Below are 13,753 nucleotides of genomic sequence, written 5' to 3' on the forward strand. Positions count from 1 at the left end.
GACAGTTTTCAGTATTGCATTATGTGTCCCTCATCTCCCAGATTAAAAGGGAGGGAGTCTCATATAGAAAGCTGAAGTATAGCTAGAGTAGAATTGCCTTGAAAAGCCAAGGTAAAAAGCAATTCTAAAAATTTTCCTCCTTAATAGGGTGGGAGTTGAGAGTTCAGATTTAAATTATAGATCAAAGTAGCTACGTGTACCCTTGCAGCTTGATGATTCTTCTGATAGTTTCTTTGTGTAGATAAGTCTGTTCGCTTTCCAGGCTCTACTTTTACATCCTTGGAACGTCACCTAGGTTTTTATTTGTTCAAGCCAGGCTGATGGATGCACTGGTTTAGAACTTGCACACAGTTGTAAGCTCTTTGAGTCCTGCACTTGCTGAGTACATAGTAGACAGGAATGCTTTCTTTATCTTACATAAAATCATGTTTTTCCTATGCCCTTATGTCTGTTTTATATTCTCCAAAGCTCTCTAGATGCTGACATTTCTGACAGAGGTGGGTAGCATGGAAAGGCCTGGCAATTTCAAACCCTGTTTCAAATTATTTGTTGTAGCTTCAATTAAGTTAATGGTAATAACACCTACTAAACTTCACAATCCTTAAAAGTATAAAAAAATGTTGTGTGAATTTCCTATTGTTGCTGTAACAAATTACCACAAACTTAGTGGCTTAAAACAACACAAATTTATTATCCTACAGTTCTGAAGTTTAGAAATCTGAAATGAATTTTACAGGCTTAAATCAAGGTATTAGTATGACTGGTTCTTCTGGAGGCTCTGGATATCTGTCTCTTTCGGCTTCTAGAGGCCTCCTGCTTTCCTTGGCTCCAGCCCCTTCCTCACATCACTCCACCTTCTTGCTTCCATTGTCACGTCTCCCACTCCTAATGTGATCTTCCTGCTTCCCTCTTGGAAGGACCTTGTGATTACATTGGGCCCTCCTGAATAGTGCAGGACAATCTCCCTATCTCAAGATCCTTAATTTAATCACGTCTGCAACAGTCCCTTTTACTATGGAGGTAACACATTCAAAGTTCCATGGATTAGGACATGGATGTCTTTGGGGGCCCTATTTAGCCTACCACAAATGTTACTGTCGAGTTCTTTGCATTATTGATTAGGGTAGTGAGTTAAAAGAAGGCCCTCTTTTTCTACTATAGTTTTATTCTACTTCTACTGACCAAATGTTAAACATTTTTTTCGGCTTCCTTGGTTCTTGATTTTGAATTTAGAACCATTTTGATTTAATTAAGGGACATTTTATGTAGTTTTTGCATTGAAAAACCAGGGGTCAATGATAATTGAAATTAGAAACTCTACTGACAAGTATTTGGGTAAGGAGATTTTTAAATGCTTTTCCTTGTTAATAGTTAAAACAAATCCATGTAGTCACAATAAGAGTCTACCTGCTGATGTGTAATTACAGACTCCTAGGGGTACTGGCAGCCAGCCTTGGGCTCTCTCTGTGTTAACATATATACTTTGGCAAGCTTTTTAAGTTCATTAACCCAAAGTTGCATTTTTATTATTTGTTTTTAGAGCCCAGCAAAGAATAATTGAACACCTCTAGTTTTGTGCCCTGCGATATATAGTAGCTAACATTGTCTTTGCTCATGCATTCTTTCCTACATGCCATCCTTACTCCGTTTCTCAATCATTGTCTGAACTTCATTTCTTACACATAAATTAGATAGGATTCCCATTCTCATCTGCCAAGTCTTCTTTGAACTTAATGAACCAGTGGGAGAAATGCTTTAGTTGAACTGACTACAGCATGACTAATTTTGGAGAGGGAGGTTGGATGGTTCTGACAGGATACGGTCAGATAAGTAATGAAATCAACTTTTTATTCTAAAAGCTAAAAGTAACTTTCAGATCCCTGATCTTTTCAGTGGTCTTTTTGATGAATTATTATAAATCTCAGTAGCAAGGAACTACTGCATATGAAAGAAACAAATGAGAGAGAAAAGAGTTTTTTTGTTTTATTTAAAATATTGTTAGTCTTTAGCACTTCATCTTTAAAATCATCATATATGTTATAGTAGTAAATTAAAGTGGAATTAATAAAAATTCAGATTGGGAAATTTAAGGAATTCATGCTCTTCTTATGCCACATTTACCTAAGTGATTTTGATGAAAAGATTATGCATCCTCTTCAAACGTAGAAGATGAATAAGTTGTTATGAGAATGTTTGTTTTACATTAATTTATTTTTACTTTTTATATGAATTAATGTGGCAATTTACATTTAATACTTGATACTATAAAAATATAGCTATTATAAAAACCCATGCTAGCCCTCTTTGAGAGAATATGTGTTCCCTGGATGTGAGAGAGAAACTTCACTTACAGGTATTAAAAGATTCAGCATCATTCCATGGTTTAAGAGTTTTTGTGCTTAAAGTCTTATCTATGAATATTTGTTCTAGTACTACTTCTAGAGAGAATGAAGCGCAGGTGAATAACTTTGTTTTCTTTCTTGTTTTAGAATAAAAAAATTCTTCTTCTTAATGGCACTAGCAAACCTGTCTTCTGTAGAATTGTTTTAAAGATGTTTCTGTCTTTAGTAATCTAGAATAAGCATTGATGGTTTTCAGAATAAAGAATTTTATTTCTGAAAGGCAATGTTACCAAGTCTAGAACTAAGAATTTGTAGGGGTTATCTGAAATCTTATCTGTTGTTAGCAAAGGCTCTTTGCTCGGGTGTCATGGAAGAGAAAAAAAGAAATGTAAGGCATGACTCCTACTCTCAAGAGTTGACTATTTGGGCAGCAAATGCTTAGACCTTTGAAAAGTTAAGTAACACTGAAATTATGCTTTACGCATATAAAAAATACTTTACAAAGCATTTTCACATGTATCATTTAATTTCATCATATTTGGCAGGCAAATATAGCTTATTTAGAAAATATTAGAGTTTCCAAAACACATACCTTTAAGTTTTCAAAACTTTGTATTTTTTATAAAGAACACTCATGCAAATTTCTTTCACGTAGAGAATCCAATGGCGGGAAAAGAATAGGGTTCTTGGCCTCTAAACTTTCAGTTTTCATTCTTCAGACGTGTAAGGATCCACAGAAGAGCAGATGAAGGGTGGGGGAGGCACAACACGGCTCTCTCAGCGTATAGCCTATTTCCCCGGGTGACAGCATGTTCAATAGCTACCAAATCATAGTTTGACACAGTAGAAGAGATGTTACAAGGCACGTCGTGATTCATCATTTGTTAATTGTACAGTCTAATTACCACAGGAGTTCAGAGGATGAAGAAACCACTTTTGTTTGTAAAATTCCATTAGATTATAAATGCCACAGGCACTGTAACCATATTGTGTTTGTTGTTTCCCCCCCACTGCCTAGCATATACCTGTTCTATAGTAGGTGCTCAATAGCTTTGTTGATCTGAACTTTAGACAGTGATGATGAGGACATAAATATCCTATTGAGGACATAACAGTTGAGGTGAGTCTTAAAGGATAAGTGGGATTCTTTAAGGTGTAGGCGTAGAGGAGAGAATTCCAGTAGAATTAGTCAGTCAGCAAATGTTAATAAAGCACTTGCTATGTACGAACACTGATCTAGGCACTGGGGATACAGCAACAGATAAAATAGTCCTTTGGAGTTAACATTCAGATGGGGGAGATAGAAAGTGAACACGTAAACAAATAAGCTCTCATAAGGGCTGTGAAAACAATAAAATCGAGTAATGTGATAGAATGCCTGGAGATACTAAATAAGGGGCGGGGGGTGGAAGGAGGTGAGATGAGAGAGCCGGCAAGGGCCAGTTCACATGGGGCCTTATGCACGTGGTGAAGATTTGGGATTTTATTTTGGTTACCGTGGGAGGCTGTGTCGGAGAAGCAAGATGAATGCACATGGTGTATTTGCAAAAAAAAGGTAAAGCAGCTTGAGTGGAGGGAAGACTCAAATAGGGGAGTCATGCCTGAGAAGGTGAGAAAGGTAGGTATTTATTTTAGATTGTGAAATTATTTGAATACCAGGCTTAGTAATCAGATTCAGAATGGATAAGATAAAAAGGTGGGAGTAGGGGGAAGGGGCAGGAAGGCAATAGGAAGATCAGTTAAAAGGCTGCGAAATGGTAAAATCCCACGTAAGGGTGGTTGTAGTAGACATGGAAAGGAAGAAAATGGCAACACATACAAGAGGGAGAGCAAAGGAAGGATTTCCAGTTCTAGATAACCAATCAACTATCTGGGCTAGGAAGAGGGAACTTTTAATGAAAGATATGTTTAGAAATAGAGAATTCAGATTTTCTTATTGATGGATTTTATTAAGCTATCAAAGAAAAACGGTATTGTCTTATTTTTGATGGTTGATGCGCTGCTATTTGAAAGTAATTTTAATTCTTGTCCCCAAAGATTAAGTAGAGAAATTTCTATGTTTAAAAAAAATTGCCTAAGAAAAAACCTAAATGTAGCTGGCTTACTCCCTGAAGCAAAGTTATTTGAAATACTCAGACATTATGAGAATGTTTTGAAAATTGTGGAAACTTTTTTTTTAACCTAAGGAAGTTGGAAACTTTTCTCTTTAAATGTCGACTCCCAGAATGGTCTCCATGAGATAGTTTCCACTCCGGTGTTATTGTTTTAGTTGGCAATCAGTAGACAGCAAAGATCTGAAGTACAACGACAGCAAAGCCAAAATTTTGGAAAGAATTTCCAGAGTGCATGGATTTAAGGTACTGTGGAAAGTTTTGACCTTAATGCAGTGAGATCTAGACTATTTCATTTTTTAAAAGTGAGAAACTAAAACGTTTTGTGAGTCTATTGACCTTTCACTCCTAGTATGAATATACTGAAATGCAATCATATAGGAAAAAAGGTTGGATTTCTGAGAACTCTTCCACAGTGTGGTGATTGAGAATGTCCCTGACTGGTCCACAGAAAGTGGTTATGCAATATTCATCGTATCAATCTCAAATTTTATGTCATAATCCTAACAGTTTATTTGGGTAATCAGTCAGTACACCTCCCTGGTTGACAGGTCAGTAAATTGAGATCCAGAGACCTGAATTCAGGTCATAATAGAGCCTAGGAATCATAATGCCTCAACTTGTGTTCTCATGCTGAAATGGTGAATGACCTTCAACTAGAAAGTGCTAAACAACTTTAATGTATGTTGACCATTGGCAAAATAAAATTTGAAAAATTCTCTCTTCTGAATCCTAGTCCTAAGACTGGAGCTTTACCAATGAAAAATTAGCGTACCTTCATCCAAAAGGCATTTTAGGTACACCCAGTTGATTTATTTGTATGAAAAAGTTCTAAAGTTAAAATTCAAATGAGCAGATTCTTTTGTCAGTCATGGTTCGAGGTTATAAGTGAGGTCTTACTGATCTTGAAAAGTGATTGCACCTTGCTAGGATCAAGAACAATTTTCTACTTATAAGACCTCACTTACTTACAATAGCTGTGCTACCCGCTTCTCAGATTTTCCCACTGTGGTTTCCCTCATCCTGGGGGATGAACTCCTATAGGGTAGGGGGACAAGCTGGGATTGATTACATAGTCTGAAATGGCTTACTTTAAACACATTTTTAATCACATGCTTTATCTTTAAAATTCATGCATATTTTGTGTTCTCCTCAATGTCATATCTATATTTGTTTTAATATTAAAATTATTCAACTTTATTTAACATAGAAAAAAAATCACTGTTTCAGGAAGATGTAGTTTATTTATTATATAGTTTCGCGTAACTCTTGGTACAGTGCATCATCATGCCTGAGGATATATAAACATACACCAGTTGGGAAAATTGAGAATAAAGAATTTCATCCCCAACCATAGGTTTCTGTTACACAAACTTTTAGTTTTTGCACGTTGACTTCTCTATTACTTTTCCTCAACCTCAAGGATTTCCATGCCAGTCTCTATTAATTGCGAAATCATTTATTTTGGGGATAATTTAAAAAAGAATGAATTGGAGCTTGAAAATAGACAAGGAGAGGGAAGTAGAAGACAGAAAAGAAATGGAAGCTTTTTCTTTGAGGTCTTGGGCAAAAGAAGAGAAGCTGTGGAGGAGGAAACCTGAGCCTCAGAGCTTGCCTCCTCCAGCTGTGGGGAGAAGGGAGCTGAGTGAGTGGAAGAGGACTGGGTGGCATGTGTTTTGGACCTACCCAAGCGTCTCAAAATTTCAAATTGCTCTTTGTCTCTAGGACCACGTTGGGTACAGCACTTAATAATAAGCAAGAGATAGTTGAAGAAATTGAGTACACACTTATCTGTGGTTTCTATTTTAAGGTGTTTTAAAAGAACATTGATATTCTATTTTTTCGAGTGTTGTTTTGATTTTATTATTGGATGTAGAAACTATAAGAACTTTCCTAACCCAAGACCATGTTTCCCCAACTCTGTTTTCCTTACAGGATCGTAAGCTCCTAAATTGCAAGTTGGTGTCGGGGAGGGACTAACAAATCATCTAGAGTATTTTTCACTCAGACTCTGAAGAAGTCTTTATTGTGTTGTATAAAGTGTGACAGAAACTTTTAAAATGAAGGAGATTTTAAAAGTCAAAAAGTGAGACTGAGTCCTTTTTTTTGAGTGCATCCAAAACTACTTTATCACTTTCTTTTTGATTATCGAGATATAATTGACGTATAATATTAGTTTTGGGTGTACAATATGATGATTTGATGTTTGTATCTATTGCGAAATGATCACCACAATAGAGACTGATTTGTTAGGCAGCCCTTCTCTAGGTGGCAGAATATTAGTAAGAATCCCCATTAGTCCAGAATCTGGTTCTTATTTTTATAAATCCTGAGACTTACTTTTATCAGTTCTCTTAAAGTCATAAGAGAATGAGTATAATATTTATATCTGCTTTCCTAGTGTCAACTTGAGAAAAACTCAGTTAGCTAGTGGTAGGCATAGATTCAAAACAAAAGGACTTGTAAGATCCTGAAGAGTTTTTCATCTAGTCTTTAAAAAACATGTTGATGTATTTGATCTTTAACTACTCGTTGCTCAGGCTGCACACAGACCACCCTTAATTTAATACCTCAAATAGTATACAGTATCTTTTCCCAGTCAGTGATCTGAATCCTTAGAGGTTCTGAGTGTTCCGGGAGATTCATGTCATAAAAAGTGATAATGACTTCTCTTGCCTTTTCCATTTTTTAGAAGTCAATAAATGAAGTAATGACTTAGGTCTCCCCACCCTAGTTTGAGAACCTCTGAGTGTAAATCAGGTGAGTCTGCCTGTTAGCAGGGAGCTAATGAGCGTGCTTATGACCCAATCATTCCATTTATTGCTCAGTTGAAGTAGTTGGTTACTGTGAGAGTTTTGACTAGTATACAGTTTTTCATCATATTTTGTTAAATCTTCTATAACATATCAAGATGTTTCTAGGACTTCAAAAGCCAAAATTTTATCACACACACACACACACACACACACACACACACACACAAACACACATGTAATATCCAGTTTGCTTTATTGGGAATAAAGACTGTCTACATATGTAGTGTATTACTTGCCAAGAAGCACTCAACTTGCTAATTCAGCTCATCATTTAAAAACAAAACATGAAAATAATTCAGATAAACAAGTGTTTTTTAGGTTCAAAAATGTAGACATTCCAAATACCAGGTCATGAAAAGTTTTTGGCTCTTTTAGATGTTATAATCTCAATATGTATGTGGTTTCCAAACTAAACATGATGTATCAATTTTAAATTAATACTTTTCCTTGTGTAATTTAAATAAATTAGTGAGTCACTTGTAAAATGGGAAAAAATGAATTTTCTTAAATAATATTTATAGTGACCTTTTAAATTAATTTTCAATAATGTAAAATAAAATCTTTTACTTAAAGTTAGTTCTTTGTCATAAATCATGCAAAAATGACCAGTTTATTTTTAAAATTTTTTTCTTGGGAGGTTTTTTAGATAATATATTTCTTTGAAAAGAGTTTGTGAGTCAAAAAAGTTGGAAAGTGCTGGATATCTGTGCAATTAAATAGGTTTACATTCTAGTCCAAATATAACCGTAGTTTTCTGGAACAGATTGAGAGATTCTCTGAACTCTGATGGACTCTTCTTCAGGAAAGCTCTCCTTTTCTATTATTTGTCAGTTGCCTCTGAACTTCTCCCTAAAACTCATTTGATGCTTATACTTATACAGTTAGACGTGTGGTTGTGTGCCTCCCTCTGGGACTAATCTGCTCCATGAGGGTAGGGGCCACGTGTATCTTGTTCACCTTGTGTCAAGAATGCATTAGGCGTCCCTCAAAAGCTTGAGGAGTACCCTACTCCTATTATTATATTCACACATTACCTTTTAGGTGGGTTACTTTTCAGATGTTTGCTCTCATTTGAATTATGTTTATTCTTTAACCCAAAGGGGTATTTTCCTCCCTGCTCTCAATTTCTAGGTGACAACTTAAAACTTCTTATATGATAATCATACCTTCTATTCTCCAACAGTAGGCTTCTGCTTATCAGACCATATGTTTTAATTTGGAAAATATTGTTATTATACCTATATACTATATTTCCATTTGCTATCTTTAGCTTCTGTTGAGAATTTAAGGGGACTTTGATTCATCATGGTCCGTAAAAGGCACACTAAAATTTGTATAGTATGCTCACCTATCAATATTAGAAACTTACCTGATTGAATGAGTGGACTTTTATTGTTCTAAGTGATATGAATTATGACTATCATGATATGCATTAATGTTTTCAATAATCCCAGTGATTATTGTTTGCAGGTCTTATAGAAAGAATTTCATTGCCACTTTTTTCTTTATACATCTACTCAATACTAAGTTCGATGAAAAGGTCCTATGTTGTGGAATAGTTTTTTGTTTATTATGAGAAGGGTTAGGGTAGTGCTATCTATAATAGAGTAGAGGGGATTGGCTTATTACCTCATTTGAAAATAGCTGAGTTCAGTGATGCTAACTGCTAAGGTATTTTAAAGCTTTGGGGGAAAATACATAAGTCATTTATTGAAAATGCCAGTGTAATGCTGGGCCAGCATTTTTGTTTTTAGACTTTGCTTTCCAGAGATAATGATCATACTATGTAGATAGATAGTGCTAGGAAGTTGGGGAGGGTCAGGAGATGTCTAAGATTAAGTGATGGATGTGGAAGCAGCCCCATATATGGTGTAATAGCAGCAGCTGCAACAAAATAGTACTGTAATACTTTTCTAATACCTTTCCAAAAAGGTAGATATATTCTTTCAATCTTATGAATATCACCCTCTCTCTTCCTCCAATTCTGACCTCCCCTGGTTTCTTAAACAAAACCAACACCTCCCCATCACAAATAAGCTGATTACTTGATTTTTTTTTTTTTCCCCCATGAAGGAATTTCTCTTGTGTATGAATGCTCAGGCTGTGAGTCAGTAGTTTTTGGCATTACTTCTCTATTAGCTCCTAGTCAGGAAGTTCAGCCAGGGGTTGGAGTGATTGCTAAACACTGAGGACTTCCCAAGACCCATTTTTAAGAGTGAACTAATACAGCGACTCCTGGGAACTTTGAAACTCATCCTTCATCACTACCATAGTTCTGAGATCCATACAGTTGACTCTTGTTTTGTTCAATTCCAAAAAAGCTTTTGATCACGTGATTTCGATGCTAGTAATATTGTATAGGAAAAGCAAGATTAGTTCCTTATCTGTGTTGTATAAGTCCATATAACAGTCTAAATCCTATTTATATAGAGTTCTTACATGGGTGTTGATCTTTGGTTCTTTGAGTCATTTCTAGCAAGAACACCTGACAGCTTGTTTTCCCCACTCTTAGTCCATTAAGAAATTAATCAAGGGCCAAAACTATTTCTGTTCTTGGTCTTTGTCTCTAATTGCAAGTACAGTATTGCGGTTATGAGTCCTCAGAAGCTTTCAGATTTTAGAACATGAAGGATCTTGTCACAGTGTTTTCTGGTGAGGTTGTTTATTCAGGATATATAAATATTTTCCCACTTCACTTTTTTCCTCTGCCCCCTGCTTACAAGCTGTGTACTTACAACTGCAAGGAAATGAAGCATAAGTTACTCTTGGAGGGGCTGGCTGTCACTTGTAGCTGTGCTGTATTACCTTAACAGACACTGAGCACTGGAACTGGCTGAAGGCTGTGCCTAATCTGTTTACGTCTGCTTTGGATTGATCCTTGGTCAGGCAAAAAGAAGTCAAGGGTATCACTCTGAAGTGGTGGATCAAATACGAAAATTTCCTGTTGCAGTTGTCCTGATTTTTAAATTAGTGCCACTCATTCTTCCCTTTCCCCTTACCACATACGCATCCCCAGTTGATGAGATACTTATTTTAAGGATATAATATCACCACCCTTTATGGCCCCAGGCTCCTGATCTTGCCTAGAACAAAGAATTTCAAGTCACAAAATTGATAGTAAAGCTCTGGTATTTTTTGTGTGCGTGTGTGAGAGGAAGATTGGCCCTGAGCTAACATCTGCCAATCCTCCTCTTTTTACTGAGGAAGACTGGCCCTGGGCTAACATCCATGCCTGTCTTCCTCTACTTTATATGGGACGCCGCCACAGCATGGCCTGACAAGCGGTGCGTTGGTGCACGCCCGGGATCCGAACTGGCGAACCCCTGGCCGCTGCAGCGGAGTGCGCACACTTAACCACTTGCTCCACCTGGCCGGCCCAAGCTCTGGTATTTAAACCATCCCTTGGGCCAGCCCCGTGGCTTAGCGGTTAAGTGCGCACGCTCTGCTACTGGCGGCCCGGGTTCGGATCCCGGGCGCGTACCTACGTACCTCTTCTCCGGCCATGCTGAGGCCGTGTCCCACATACAGCAACTAGAAGGATGTGCAGCTGTGACATAGAACTATCTACTGGGGCTTTGGGGGAAAAAATAAATTAATAAAATTATAAAAAAAAAAAATAAACCATCCCTAGAAGATAGACATATGGTTCAAATTAAAGTCTGTTGCACTGTATTAAGAGAACAAGGATATAAGATACCATTTCAGCCTGCAGACAAATGCTAACCAACCAGGGTGTTGGGGGTTGGAAAAGAGACTTGAGCAAATTATGGAAGGAGCCACTTATGAGAGGAGAAATAAATGACTATAGGCCACATGGAGAGAACAACTCCACCCATATGACTTCTGTTGTGTGGGTGTGAAGTATCCATCTTAACCAGTTTCTTCTGTTGTTTCTCTTTTGCTTCTGTAACTCTTTAGAATATTTATCATTTTAATGTTGAATCTGGAGGTCATAAATCTTTCCTATGGCCAATAAATACACAGTAAGGGATATAAAGTGTCTTTATGGGAATCTTCGTACCTGAGAATTTTCTGAAACAACAACAAAAGATTTTAAATATTCAAACTGGGATCCCACCTCCAAAACTATCATTATTTTTGTTTTGTTTTTTACAATTTATTTATTTACTTATTTTTCCATCAAAGCCCCAGTGGACAGCTGTATGTCACAGTTGCACATTTTTCCAGTTGCTGCATGTGGGACGCGGCCTCAGCATGGCTGGAGAAGCGGTGCGTGAGTGCACGCCCGGGATCCGAACCCAGGCCGCCAGCAGTGGAGCGCGCGCGCTTAACCGCTAAGCCACGGGGCCGGCCCAAAACTATCATTATTTTGAATGCATTTCTTTTGGGTTTTTTTTTCCTATATATATATTTTCCATAATTATAATCAGTGTATGTGTAATTTTAAAGGCAGGTTTTGTCCTTTGTATTATATCAAATATTTTCCCCTTGCTGCTCCATATAACCATTTTTAATGATCGCATATCAAGTAGATATACCATAATTTACTTAATGTCTCCCCTATTGTTATGAGCGCACAGAAATTCTTGATAGGACTTTGGTGTTAGCACTCCCCTCTCCTTTTTTGACATTTATTAGTGCATTTCAAAACTACAAAGTATGTATGCTTAACATTTTGAACATATGCTGAATCTATTTTCTCCTTTGCCTTAAGTTTCCTTGTTATTTTTTGTTCTTGTTTTTTACTTGTGTTGAAGTTGTCACTCTTCCGTTTTTTCCTTTATATTGTACTGGTGTCTGGCCTAATAGTGCTCTTCCTCCTGAGCCATGTGACCTAAACTTTAGCTTATGAGAGAGTTAAGGTTATTTATCTGAAACATTTGCCAAAATTATGTCAATTCTTAGTTGTCCAGTTTTTTATTATTGTTCTACTATCCAGGTTTTTTGGGTTTTTCCTCTTTTTTCTGGCCATCCATGTTTTTTGATTTACTAGTTTATTGAGCCTGTTTGCCTTAAATTAGACATATTAAAGGAAAAGGAGGAGAATCTAAGTCTCTTTAGTGTTGTTGTTCTTTGTTAGAAGCTCTTGTTCAGTTAGGGAAGACGGTGACATTATAGACAAAAAGGAATTTTTAAATTATTTATAAGCAATGTATCTCAGTCCATTTGGGCTGCTGTAACAAAATACTGCAGACTGGGTGACTTCTGAACAACAGAAATTTATTGCTCACAGTTCTGGAGGCTGGGAAGTCCAAGATCAAGGCACCAGCATGGTTGCGTTCTGGTGAAGGCTTCTTCCTTGTTCGTAGCCAGTGACTGCTCACTGGGTTCTCATATGGTGGAAGGGGCTAGAGCCCCAGGAGCCCTGGAGCCTCTTTTATAAGGCACTAATCCCATTGGTGAGGGCTCCAGCCTCATGACCTAATCAACTCCCAAAGGCCCCACCTTCTAACACCATCACATTGGAGATTAGGATTTCAACATACGAAGTTAGAGGGGACACAAACATTCAGACCATAGCATAATGTTTGCTATCTTTGTCTCTTAATATGAGTTATTGAGAAATAGTTATATAAGAGTAATACTAATATTTTTAATGTTGTTAAGTGCTTATCATTTATACCTGATTGCTGTTATAGTACGACTGTAATTATATGTATCATTAAAATATTTACTTTTCCTTTTAAAATGTACTTACCTACGACTGTAAACTTTAGCGTTGTATAGAAAATCTTCATAGTTTGCTGTTCTTCATATAGGATTATTGCTGTTGTCAACAAACACTTCAGTGAGATCCCTGTTTTAGCAAGAAGCTCCCAATTCCTACCCTGTTAGCTGTTCACTAAGGGCTGCTCTGAGTACTCATACATTTATTCCTTTTTTATGCTTACCTCTCGTTTCTTCTTTTTCTCCCTTCCTCTTTGTTCTTAGTTAACCAGTGAGTCATTTGTAAGATATTTATTGAGTGCCTTCTCTTTTGCCAGTTCTAGGTGTTAGGAAATCAATGGTGAGAAAAACAGCCTAATCCCTGCCCTCCTGACCCCTGATGTTAGTGGAGCTTAGATCCCAGTGAAATGGCCCTGAATGGCAAGAAATGGAAGTTGGGGAGAAAAAGATCCTATTCTTTTCTCTTTTTTTTCTTTGCTTATTATGAAATATTATGTATATACAAAGAAATGTGCCCTTACCCTATACATACACTATAAAGCAAACACCTGTGTAGTTACCACTTAGATCAAGAAACAAATAATTTCATCAGCCCAGACTGCACCCCCAACCCAGCCTCATCCTTCTCCCAAGAGGAAATCACTGTCTTGATTTTCGTGTTCATCACTTACTTGCTTTGCTTAAGAGACTTTTTTCCAAGTAGTTTTACCACCTGTCTAATGCATTCCTTAGGAGTTTTGCTCCAAGGGATGCCATTTATATTTAATATAATGTGCAATGGGCCCATCCCTAATATAGTTTGCTTTTTTTTGAACTATATATGAATGGAATCATACTAAATATATTATTTTGTGTC

The 13,753-nt window shown here is 36.9% G+C and overlaps 1 protein-coding gene across 8 annotated transcripts in view; it reads left to right on the forward strand.

Annotated features, from left to right (window-relative positions):
- SIK3 (SIK family kinase 3) overlaps nucleotides 1–13,753 on the forward strand; it is a 229,515-nt gene that overhangs the window by 156,975 nt on the left and 58,787 nt on the right. The window lies entirely within an intron of this gene.

Source organism: Diceros bicornis, chromosome 7, assembly GCF_020826845.1.
Source record: "Diceros bicornis minor isolate mBicDic1 chromosome 7, mDicBic1.mat.cur, whole genome shotgun sequence".
In the NCBI taxonomy this organism is placed as follows: domain Eukaryota; kingdom Metazoa; phylum Chordata; class Mammalia; order Perissodactyla; family Rhinocerotidae; genus Diceros; species Diceros bicornis.